The 13,423-nt window shown below is 40.2% G+C and overlaps 1 protein-coding gene across 5 annotated transcripts in view; it reads right to left on the bottom strand.

Moving 5' to 3' along the window:
- LOC117160212 (hemicentin-2) overlaps positions 1-10,421 on the bottom strand; it is a 269,382-nt gene extending 258,961 nt beyond the window's left edge. For 3 of the 5 annotated variants that reach the window (XR_013059863.1, XM_033340837.2, XM_033340848.2), the window contains exon 1: positions 9,729-10,421. The gene's annotated coding sequence lies outside the window, so the exon portion shown is untranslated. Of the gene's footprint in view, positions 1-5,181; positions 5,440-9,728 lie in introns of those variants that run through there. The other 2 variants (XM_076623659.1, XM_076623658.1) reach the window with 2 other exon arrangements.
- Between the last annotated feature and the right edge of the window lie 3,002 nt (positions 10,422-13,423).

Below are 13,423 nucleotides of genomic sequence, written 5' to 3'. Positions count from 1 at the left end.
AGCTAATCGCTCATTCTCTCTCTTTCTCCTCGTCAAGAGATTTCTTAAACAACCTGACTCCACCTTACAAGCCAACGAGAAGCCTCTCTCTTCTTAGATAGTCTTTCCTTCCTCGTTCATTCGCAGACCTCGCTCTACGTCGTTCTCTCAGCCGACGTAGCTGGATACGGGTTAACTATCATAGCTGAGATATTTGTTTGGGAGGAAGAATAGGAAAGCTGGGTAACACGAGGCACAGACCATTAGAACTAAGCTCTGTTAGTGGCATAGGGCGTATCAAGGTGCATTCAAGCTACGCTGGAAAATGTAGTCGCCATTAACAGTGATACTTTCGCCAAGATGCTGGGCGGTCCAGATGTTTACCTACCGACTTCCAAGCAACAGAGCAACTAAAAATAAGTTTAGCTTGCTCGCTAACGCAAACCACTACCGCGTCCGTAGAAACTGCTTTTCTTCTCTGCTTTACAATGATCGTTACGTTTATGTCATTAGCGTTCATTTGTATACGTTTTTAAGTAAGTAAGCAAAGCTTGAATGCGTGGGTATTTGTAGAGATTTGAGAAAAGAACGAATCGTTGACAGACTTTGAAAGGGCCTCTGTGGAAATTTCCAACGCGATCGTACGCCAAACTTTCTTGCGTATCCTCGTTTGAAATAACGCCGCTTCGAAAACGCCCATCATACACGAATTTCATAATAATAGTAATCATTTCGTTGGAAAAACGTAAATATATATAATTATATTTTATCGTAGTACATTCGCGATCATAGTTAGAAGGATTTTCATCCTCTTTAGGAACACGAACATTTCATCGTTGTAGGATAATTTAGCTTAGTTAAAATAAGATGCTATTAAACATTATTGCTAGGAAATATTTCAATGGAAAATGAGTTCGCAAAGAACGATGATAACCATAAATTGTTGTTAGCTACGTGAAGTATATATATATATATTGTTTTCACTGTCCACTGCATAATGGATCAGTCTATTTAAATAATATTGCGAAACATATGCAGGAAATACAATATTAACACAGCTGCACACGCAGTGCCACGAAAATTAACCAGTTAACTGCGGAATTTAGTTTTAGAAATCCGTCATGGGGTTAGATCGCGCAGCGAGTAAATAAATACAAGCAACGTCGAGTAAACGCACCGAAATAAAGTTTTTGTTTCACGTGCATACTCGTCAAACGCGGTTAACCGGTGAAAGAAGATAGCTAAGTTGACTATAGCTAAAAAGAGGAAGACACGGAATCGCGGCAGTGTGTGTATTCACTTGCGACGAGAAGATAGCCAAACTCGAAAGCGATAGAGGAATAGGGAAAAAGCTTTGCGAAGATTTCGTCGAATGGCCTGTCACGAACGACTCTGTTAGGTTATTTCATCGTTTCTCGCCGATACCCTGGTAGGCCTGCGAGGGACGATACGATGTGATTCGGGTCGAACTGAGAAGTATCTTTTCTTAACGGAGAAAAAAGAAACGATATTGAGCCATCAGGGGCGCGTGCGAACTTGCGTAATCCCATCAATTACTATCACCGGAACGTCCAGTCTCTTAGAAAGCAAGAGAAATAACTAAACAGAAACTACTGCTACGTAATTTGCTACCGGCGTTATAAAATAGGAAAATGGAAAAAGAGGAGAGGCGTTCCGTTTGAAAGCAGAAACAGCAACGCAAAAAGTAAAACGGGTAAAGAAAAAGTACAGAGAAGGAAGGGAATTATACAAATAAGTATCGTAAAGCGAGAAAGTTAGACAAGAAAGTACGTATCTTCACACTTATCGACCTATATATATATACATATAGCGATGCGAAGACCAAAACACGTAAAATACGCACACGCGTACATAAAAATAACAAACAGAACAACGTTCGGTTTGGATTTCATTTTCGTTGGCAGTAGCAGGAAACGCGATACTTCGAACGGTTGGAACGCGACCGGTCGCTTGGTTCTCGTCACCCTGATATAAGCGAAGATATAAGAGAAAGCGAAGATACTTGAGCTTGACAGTGGCATAAATTAAGTTCTCTTCCGTGCCGCGTCGTACGGTGGGTTAGCGTGTCCCAACGGTTTTATGACTGCAACAGCGAAGCGACGCGACATCAAGGATATTCTCGGTTATTCTTTGCGCGATGGTCAACGTGGACGCGGGTCAAGTAACATTTCACCTTTTTAACTAAATCTTGGCAATTTTTGCAAGCTCTGTGACTTTCTTAAACTGTGTATTTTATTCCTTTCGATTTGGCTGGCATGTTTACGACTGAATCCGTGTTCTCGTTAATTGCGACAATATACTTACACATATAGACGTTAAGTTATATATGCAGTAACAAAATGCAAATATATCTTTGCACTTGCGAACAAGATATTATCGCGAATACGCGCATAGTCGGTTTTAAACTATTCGTTCTTTTTCTCTTTCATCTTTCCTCGTACTTGTCGGTAACGAGAAAGACGCTGAGAATTGATAGCGTGAAAATCCCGTATATTTTACCAGCTCCTCTTAAGCACCGACTCGAAGCTCGTCCGAATCTGTTATTTATAATTTTTCGCTAAGTAGTCGTTAATAATTTACGGCCACTCGGTTTTCTTTGGCCGATCTTTTTTCAGAAATTATTCAACCAGGAGCAATTAAGCAACTTTGTTTGCTGTTATTTAAATTTTCTACTCATTAGCGTGTCACAAAGGCCAGCAATAGAAAATACTTGTTTACGTTTTTCTGATTTCATTCCGTTCTTCGTTACGAACCAATCGTAAAAGTTAATTAAAAATTAATCACAGGCAACATCAATTGTTATTTTATTTTACGTCATATTTTTTCATCTGAAATAAATTTACCGTACGGTTGTTAACCCGATCGATCGCGCACAGGTCGTCACACAAATCTCGGTTCTGACCGTGGTGAACGTTAGCATATTACGTGTTTGTTTATAAAAAACGTAAAATAAATCTTAAGCACGACCGAAACGTTACATGCTTCTGCCATATGCACGTAATAGCGTACTGAATTTCTCGATACGACGAGATGCTTTTTTAGGAATATCAAGCCGAAACGTTGTACATGTATAGCGTGTGTGCGACATATTTTTAATCGATCTCTTCGAAAACAAATAACGAATAAACATAAAATGCGATATGACATTTCCATGGGAAATCCTTTGCCAGATGCGAAGCGACGGGATTGCGTCGAGACTGTTGCCGCTTCTAACTTTAAAATGCAAATATAAAAATGAAATTTCGCTTCTAATCCCACGTACTAAAGATCGAGTTTAATCCCTGGACACATATATATCTTGGAATGGAATTATTTAAGAGCGGCCGGCCAACGACGATAGCTTTTTTCCGCTACGCGAGTGATCGACGAGTTTCGTAAAATTCATTAAAACGAATTCCCGCTCGACGAAACTGGCTAATGACTAATGACGAACGCACGAGCCACCGTGTTACCTATATACTCATTAGTCGATAAAACTTTCGCAAAGACGAATTGCCCGTGCGCTTGGCCAATTGCGCGCAATTTCCCTCAATGTTCCTACCTTGAATAATGAAACAGTAGCGCGAGCCAGGTAAAAGTGGTCTCTAGTTCTACAGGTCATTACGCGTTACTCTACATGCAACTACGTACAGCATGCCCGGTTTAACTGGAAACGATCAAATATATGGAAAAATACGAATGACACGAAAATATGTTTAAGGCGAACGTCGTACGATATCGAGAGGAACCACGCACTGTGTTATTTATCTCTTTGATCTTGCGATATCCTTCAAACGTTCTGTGGCGGCGACAGCGAGATTTTGAAATGGATATCTCCGTTTTTTATTGCATATTCTAGTAGCTGATAATCAGATGTTTTCAAAATAACACGAAATCGCGCGTTTTGAAGCATCCGGCATCAGGATACGAACTTTCAAATCCGATCGATGCAAGCAACTATGTTCGTACCGAAATTTACCGCTCGGAATTGACGAGCTGTTTTGGAAATATTGGAAAACTGTGAGCTTGCGTTCCGACAATGTCATACCAGTAACAGCACTATCAAAAACATCTTTCTGCACGGTGTACATCGAACAACGTTAATGCTGGATTATGTGGAGGACGCAACTTTGTAGCGTTTTGAAAACATCTGAATGTTAGCTACAAGGACATATAATAAAAGATGGAGGTAGCAATTGAAAAATTTTAATGTTACCTTTACAGCAGACCGCAAGGTCATCGCAAGACCAAACAGATAGAAGGAAAAAAATATGCCCGCCTCGATACCATACAACTTTCGTACGAAACATTTTTTCGCATCGTTCGTGTTTTGCCAGATATTTGATCGTTCCGAGTAAAACCGGACATATCGTATATCGGTTTCCAACTACCTTTTACGTTACAAAAAAATTGTACCATTTTTATACTAAACAAGTTGCAGCATTTCTCCGATATTATTAACAGAAGTATACGAAATACGTATTTCTCTGTTTCCCTGTCTCTCGTTCTTTCTCTTCTTAAGATAGGAAAAATGCAGCAAAGAATTCATTCTATCCAGAAATGGAATTTTCTGTAGATACTTGAAAGTTGAGGAACGGTCGATCGGAAGGCAACGTAGAAGAAAGACGCATTTAAACGCATCGTCCAAATCACTATCAGCTCTCGCCGCGAACCACGATTTACATAGAAACTCAACGTTAAGTCAATTCCCAGGAGCGCGATCCAACGATCGAGTGAAAAAACCTTCGGCGATCTCTTGCTTGAAAGTGACTATAAAAAGAAAGTAAATCTGTCGGATGAAAGAAGCGTCGTATGTAAATCACGTAGAAAACAGTTTTATCGCGTGCCGAAAATGTTCCAGTTCTCTTAAGAGGCAACGAACGATTTATGTTTATCGAATACGCAACAACCACGTAATTCGTCCCACGGTAACTAACACCAAACGGCAAATACGCGTAAAGTACACGTACGTATCTATCCATATAACTCGTATCACTTTTCCCAAGATTTTCGTTCGTTGCGTCGGTTAATCGTACAAGTAGGTGTATTTCGTAAGGTGTATCTGAACTATTGAGTGGAATATTTAGAAAGGAATTCGGTGTAGCCGTTACGAAACTGAAAGATGATTTTATAATAACGGCAAATAGTCGATGCATACATTGGAAAATCAGAATTGCGATGAAAAGAAAATTACTCGTTTACCTTTGATTGCTTATACAAATGTTGGAAAACCTTGCTCAAATGTTTACCGTCCTTTTCGTTTGTAGCGTGTCGAGCACGAATTACCGGCACACGGATGAATACACGTTCGATCGGTTGTACGACTCACCCATCTCTCGCGGGTACTGGTATTCACCGACTGTATGGCCTCCAAATACCGGTATTCATGCATGCATAGCTGCAAGTATTTTGCAGCGAAAGAGCTTTCCGCTCAACTGATCCCTACATACTCCCCTGCCTTCTTTCCATCCCTTTACCTCTACATTCGCTATGATGAAATCTTCGGCGCCGCGAAACCTCTAAAAAGTGAAACGAGACCACCAAATTTTTTTTTCTTCCTTCCAACCGCGCCAGATTCCGAGAAATGCACCTGCTACCCGCGGTTCAATCTTATCCGATCTTACGAGCTACGCTTCCTTCTCGCGGCGATATCGCTCTATAAATACCTTTTTTCTCACCGTAGCTGAATGTTAACCATGTCACGGATAAATGCATGCATATATAATACAAATGACGGGTTGGAAATTTTTCCAGTGGCAAGCAAACGTTTCCTCTTCGCCAGACACTCCTCCACTGTGCCAATTTTAAGCGTAATACGCGTGTGCTTCTTTTCGTGCCCTATACGTTGACATTAAAGAAAACTGTCCAATGTTTTCGTATTATCTCTTTCCATTTCGATCGATCTCTCAACCGATACCGTTTTATTCGTCGTGCCGCTAATAGAATTCATGGAACACACACACACTTAATGCACTACTTAGAAATACATGCGTTTCAAAATTCTCCACGAGTATTTCTTTATGATAACAACCTTGTAAACGTTAGTTCACGTTCGTGTATTAATTATTCGATTTGTATAGTAAAAATGGTATCTTTTTCTGTTAATATCGAACGTTTCAAGGAAGTTTCCTAATGTCACGTGGTTTACGTAAGGCGTCGGCATTCTCTAAACTTTAAACAATATATCGTGTTTGACAGCTACATATTTCATGGGAAAGGAGATTACCGTTTGCGTCTGAATGCTTGAAAAACTCTCTTGTTGAAATCTCTATGCTACAGTTGAAATCTCTATGCCACAGTTGCAAGTAAAACTCGCTCCATTGTTACACGATGAATCCACGTCGATCAGATCGTTTTAAAGCGAAATATTCAAAAGCGTTAATAAAAAGATCGTAACCTATCGCTTCTGCGATCGAAAGTGCTGACAAATTTTAAGGATTATACTAGCGTGATTTATAGAAAAATTATACTCTCGTTCCAGAGACTTCTTTCTTCTTCGGTATTAGTCTTCCAGTCAATCTAAGAAGACACCGAACTCACATTTGAATTTTAAGCGTTTCTCCAAAGAATCGGAAGCTCGCTCCACAACGACCTCGTTCGTATTAAGGCCAAAAGTTCAAAGATCATCTTTCAATCGTCTCCTTCCAACTACAATTTTCCTATTCTACGTTAATCTCTACCTTAACGCGACTACGCTAATACTAAAATGCGAATCGTATCATCAAAGATAGAAACGACAAGAAGAACGCTTCGAAGATGTATTTTATCTAATTTTTGACAAGATATTTATGATTTATATAACAGTTAAATTCTGCTCCACGTGGAAGAAATATCGCTACTCTAACAGACGAGCAATTAGCTTTCCTGTCAAAGGTCGGTATCTTCTGAAATATATGTGGGGATGGTGTGACGTCAGGGAAGCACGTGGCGTGAGGGGTAATTGTTTATAAACGTTGTCAAGATATGTTAATGTTGTCAAGGAGTGTTGTGAGCGTTACCAAGGTATGTTAAGGGAAAAATGAGCATAGAAAATGCTGTCAGAGTTGAATTTATCGTGGTCGTGTGGAGTACGTTGTGTTTTTGTGTCGTAGAATTAGTGAGAAAACGAATACGCGATATTGTATTTATCATACTGTTTTCTATTAACCTATAATATAACATCCCTACATATATAGTGAAATTCTATCCTAGCTATGTTACAATTAGATAAGAATTCATTAAAATGGAAGCAAGTTCATCGACACTAACATATATATATACTACACACGTATATCGCTATATTATTTCAATAACAGAAAGTCTCGTTTTATTCTATCCATTTATATTAAATCCGAGCGTAGATCGTATTACATATTTGAAGTATTCTGTACGATATAACGCATAATTTAACATTGAATTTTCTTTTAAAACGAGACCGTGAGACGTTCTCGCCGCTACGGAGTTTTATCTCTGTTCCGTTTTAAATTGCGACATACATTTTTCTGAAACAGAGAAAGGAATAAAGAGGGGAAAACCGACTCGTCTTGCTATCGTTTAACAAAGGCCACGCATTATCAAAGGTTCCTAGGGATGCGGAATTGATCGCTCGTTAGAGAAGCGGTGGTAAGCTGAAATAGCATTTCTACGGTCTGTGATGCGGCAGGTGTTGACGAACAAAGGTGAACGAAGGGATTTTTCCCCTTATTAACACATAGTCTACCGTTCTGTAGCTGAATAGTTGCATAATATGTATATACATGCATACGTATATAGCAGAGCCGCGAACAGAACGTTTAAAATCATTCTCTTTTTTCCAACTTGAACAAACGCAGATCGGGAACAATGCACTGTACGCGTGTTTTCCCACCTCGTTAAATTTCAATTGGTTTTCCGAGTGATCAAAAAATTGATCGATAGTTCTCCCGAACTTCTTGCGACAAACACGACCTCCGAATTAATCGTTTCTCGAGTACGCGCTGCTTATTAAAATTAGTGCGACTTTCGATCTTACTTTCAGACAAGCCTGTAGTGCAGTTACCTTGTACACTCGTCGTTAGACACCAATATGGTCTTTAGACGTACCATATCCACGACGATTCAGTTCGTAATGTTAGAATTAAAATTTATCGATGGATTATCCGACTTGATGACGTATTTTTAGTAATCATAGTATGTATATGTTATCTTCCGAGCAATAAATCGGTATTTCTTACTAATCACAATAGTTGAAGTTTGTTTGTAAATATTGGTTCATCGCGGAGAGGACAGAGGATTTTTACGAATTTTCCGTTTGCACGAACTGACAAGGTATGATCGATGGTGATATATTGTTTTCATTCGCCGGAGGAGATGAAAGGCATATTGACTTTCTTCCAGAAAAATGTCAAAGTGATTTTTTTTTTACATTATACGAACTCGTACATTACGCTTAATGACTTTCGATCTTTCGATTACGTCGTTTATTAATTTTTTATTAACCACGCAGCCATCTTGGATTATCGTACGTATTCGTTAAGTGAAATCTCTACCATAATTCAGGCAAGTGATAATCGAACATGGTTTCTCTAAGGCACGATCCATTGGTTGGATTGATTGTACAGCATAAGCTAAATCCCTTAAGACTCATTGTCAGAGTATGCCTGTCATTGCATGCGTCATTGATCACCCTCTCTACTTTAGCAGGGTTCTAGCAATCTTCTATATTTTACGGTGTTAATTCAGGCTCGATCGTAACGCCCTCTCTGTCACGAGAATAATGTTGTGTAACGAGTCTTTTAATCATGCAAATACTTTCCGATCCAATCATTTCAGTTAAAGTCAAATGGTCGCGATGGATTCGATAGATGAAAGGGAACTCGTTCGGGTTTCATAAACGAGTGAATCTTTATACATTATTGTAGATGTAACGACCTCGTTGCAACTCGATTCCGAGTCACCTATCTGTAAAGATGATTTCATAACGCATTAGACGTAACATGTCTATTCATCGTCGAATGTCTGCCATTCAATGGCGCCGATCAATTTCCAGGAACCGTCAAAGTCGTCGTTCACTCATATTTCTATTTACTATCCGCGCTATACGTACATACGTATGCGATACACGTATCATGTACATGGAAGAAAAATTAATTTTCCATTGTCGACACGTTATTCTGGACTCCCTTCGAATCATATTACAAATTCGATTATCAAATGAACCGACAAGCAAGATGAAAATGGCGGCCTTTCTTTGGGGTGTTAATCGCAAATCGAAAAACAGTAGAAACGATGTACAATTCGAGAAAAACGTCTACGGAAAAATACTAAATACTAAATACTAATACTAAATACTAATAAAATACTAAAAGGAAAGAACGAAAGAGCTAAGATTTTTTGAATATCATAACCTCATACGTAACATAATTAATTCACTGTATAGATTATCTGTGTTTCGTTTAATAGACATATTGGTCAGCGGAAATACAATCGTTCGCAAACGCATCGAACACACACGAAGTATATAATCGCTATATGATCAGCTTTAACCGTTATTGATTTCCTTACAAATGAAATTCCTCGCAAAATTCACTAAACGAAGTCGTAGGCAAATTTTTGTGAGAGTCGTTTCGAGAAAATCGCCTGTTTAGAAATTACTGGAAACGACTGTAACGTTTTGCCTCTCGTGATTTGTGAATCTCTTACCGAGAAGGAGGAACAAAGGATAGAACTCTAATAATCTAAAATCATGGAAACTAAAAAAAAAAAAAAAACTAAGAAGATTCATTATTCACCGTTGTTGAAGAGGCACGAGACAGGTACAACTTTGGAAATGAAACACAAACAATGACAAGATGCCACCAGCACCACTGATCATCACTCGTTGAATGCATGTCTATCTCGACGGAATCTCACAACACACATTTGCGTAGTACTTTTCCTGTTCTTGTTCTACCGGAAAAAATTTCGAACTCGTTCGGGAGAAAACACACGAATGCAAAAAAAGACAAAAGATTCACGAAAGAACGTTGAAATTCGATTCCGTAGCTAACTTCCGATCGATGAAAAATCGATAAACTTGGTGCCAAATGAAATTATTATCGAGAACCAAAACGCGCACGAAAAAGAAACTTTTTTCACTGGTCGATGAAACGTACACGGATAAAGAACATGGCGGTCGTGATCCGTTTACCGGATGACGCGGTGCAGACGATCCTCGATCGATTAGAGGTCGATGGGATTAATTCAGGAATCGGGCACACGAGCCCCTGATCGTCGAGCGAGCATTCGCGCGCGAACACTAAAATTCGGTTGCTCGTTCACGGGTGAAACGCGAGCGTTGCTCGATATTCGCGACGTTTATCGCGACAATGAATAACAGGAGGTTCGATCGGGCAAACTCAAAAGGACGATTTAGTGAGGCAAGATAAAGGCGCGCGCGCGGTACAGTCGCGGAACGTGAGTGCCGCTTCGGATGTCGACTGATCCCGCAGGCTGGTGGAACGCGCACGCCCTCTCTAACGTCGCGCGACTCACCACGACCTCTGGCTCTGGCTTCATCCTCAACTCTGTCGAATAAGTATACTCTGTCACATTAGCTGAAAAATGTTTCTGTAGTTTTCTAATTTCATACTTCTCTGTTTTCCTTTCGATCTGACTCTGATTCGCATTTTGCCTTGCACTCTGCACAGATAGAACGCTTACAAGCCCGAAATACGATATACAACGTTCGTTGATTTCATCGTCCATTTGTCCACGCTTCGAAACGATCGATCGTACGAAGCGATACATCGATCGACATTTTAAACAAGTTTCGAAATCGATTCGATCTTTGGTCACAACTATCGTTCGGGATTCAGGATTATTGTCCGCTTCGTGGTGGTTGATTCTTCTTATAAGCTGCGTACTATTTTTTTCCATTTTTCCATTTTTCCAACCGGAACATGGTAACGGATTTTCGTTTCGACAGATTTACGCTCGCGTGCGTATTTTCAAACGCGTTATATAAATATACAGGGTGTTCGGTTACAGGTATCAGGAAATTTAAGGGGTGATTTTCGAGGCCAAAATAAGACGAAAATCAAGAATTAAAAAATTGCATTCTCGGCTTTGTTTTTTAGTTATCGATAATTAAAGATCGCTCAAGATACCTCTGCACGCGAACAAACTTCCTCACATTCTGTATATTTATAGATAAAGCTTGCGTGTTAATTCTTCACGTGATAAAGATTATTCGTGTGACCCGGTTATAATCTAATAAAGTACACCGAATCCAACATTTCTCCCGATAGAATTTTGACACAAAGGCGTGTACATCTTTCGCCATCTTTAATTACGCGTCTGTGAATCGTCCAAAGTAAAGATATTTATCGACTCATTAGCGAAAGATGTAAGTGTAGCTGTCAAGCGTCTCCTTAAACTTTGTGTTAGTTTGCAGAAAACATTATCGTCGCGTGTTGCATCAAAGATGTCCGATTATCATAGATTCCTGATAAAATATTTTCCATTAATTCTCACCTAGTTTCTAAATTCGATTCGCGTTAAATTTTTAATTCGTCGAAGCTATCGAAAATGTTTGAAAATATTTCTTTGCCTCTCTTCTTTCTCTTGCTTATTGCTATTCTCTGGTTTCACGTGATCGCGAGATTCAACGAAGACGAGTCTTTCGACAGAAATTCACGGGAAAAACTCACCGACTGTGAAGCGTAGCCATGTTTATATACGTCGCGATCGTGGCGGCAGACAGTTTCACGGTGCTACGTACTTAAGTTGTCGGCGAAACGTTTACAAACAGAAAAAAAAGAAAAAAATGCAAAGCTAGAGAATATCGAACCTGTACGCAGTTCCCGGAGCATCCTCCACCGCGCCAGTCCTCCTTCTGCTTTACGAGTTACGAGACGCGACAGACGCGACGGCGAGTAAGGAGCCGTGGCAAAGAGAGGTTTCCGGGTACTCCTGTGGGAACAGTAGGGACTCGCGACGTCACGGTTCGACAAGCGAGTACGTAGTCGCTGTTTCCACATCCTTGAGTCGCGCGACTTACTCCTTCGTCGATTTCGTTCGCAAAGTAGGCGCTTCAGACTTCAGACTGAAACGTACTCATTCGCGTGTGCACTACGCACGTGTCAAAGTATCGCGAGACTGGTTTACGTTTCCGACGCTTTTCCACATCGCCGCAACTGCAAATACTTAGGCTGGTGGTAAAACGCTAGTTAAAAAATGATCACGAGGTGTTCGGTGTTTTTGCCACATCGGGTACAGAGGATGAAAACGCGATGTAAATGTCTAGCGTATGAAGCGAGTCTGAGTGAGAGTTAAAACGAGTCTCTGTCGGAATCAGAAGAATCCGAAGTCTCGGTAAACGATGAAATCGCGGTACCATTTCGATTTACGAGCGGCGATTCCTCATGAGTTTGAGTCTCGTTCGGTCAATTTGTCTTCGTAAATTGATTCGCCGCGTCTCGTACCGGCCGACTTGCGTGCACGGCATATCGATAAAATACGTCGTTCGATCCACGATAACACCTATTCATCTCAGCTACATCTCTCTGCAAGGATGCACTATTGACAACATTTGAACCGACGCTTCTTTTCAATTTTAATCAGGTTATTCAAAATTTCTTAAAATAGTAAGCTTAACCTGTACGAATTTTTTGACGAAAGTATGCCTCATTGTTTTCGCTACACAAATATTACGCTAAATATTACGCTATACAAATCATAGCAAGGTAATTTCTTAGGTAAAAAAAACCAACAGAAACCACAGGTACTAACGAAGTACGGAGATAAAGAATGATCGAGAAAGGAACGTTAAAAGATTATTACTTGTACGCGAAACTCGTTCAAAAGGCAGAGTTCCATTGAAATTTAGCGGTCTTCTTAGACTCGTTAACGTCTCCTGTGTATAACTCGAAACTTGGAACTCGCAGCTTGGCATATCCTTCTCTTTTGTTTTCGAAATATAGGACGAGCGCACACGGTAGAGAGAAAGAGAGAGAGAGAGAGAGAGAGAGAGAGAAACGTCAGAGAGTTAACGTAATTTAGTAAGTATCTTCCGTCTAATAGAATAAAAGCTCAAGAAGCGGCCTACTTGGAGGGCGAAGGATCGCGACACCGGGAGGAATAAAATCCTCCGAAGGCTTTCGTTTTACCTTTTTCCAGTTCAACAGGAAGAATGGGGACTGACAAAAGAGGGAATGGGAGTATCCGTTAGACCATGAAATACGAGTGAGAGGAGTTCGTTCGTCTTAAAAGCTACGCTGTAAGCTATGGTCCATATGAAAATCTCAATAATACCGTCTCACGCTGTAATTGGGCAACCGAGCATTCGAAGCTCGGAAATTGCCTACAAATTACCGGAAATATGGACCGATCTTACGCTTCGACGATGCTGCACCATTTTCCGTACCTTATTATGAAAGTCCCGTCCAACTCCGGTTCCACGTTCATCGCGTTGTATCTCCGAGGTAAAAGATTTTCTCCACTTGTT

This window comes from Bombus vancouverensis, chromosome 13 (genome assembly GCF_051014615.1).
Source record: "Bombus vancouverensis nearcticus chromosome 13, iyBomVanc1_principal, whole genome shotgun sequence".
Classification (NCBI taxonomy): Eukaryota; Metazoa; Arthropoda; class Insecta; order Hymenoptera; family Apidae; genus Bombus; species Bombus vancouverensis.
The sequence above is the reverse complement of the archived record's forward strand: the minus strand, read 5'-3'. Positions and strand labels throughout refer to the sequence as shown.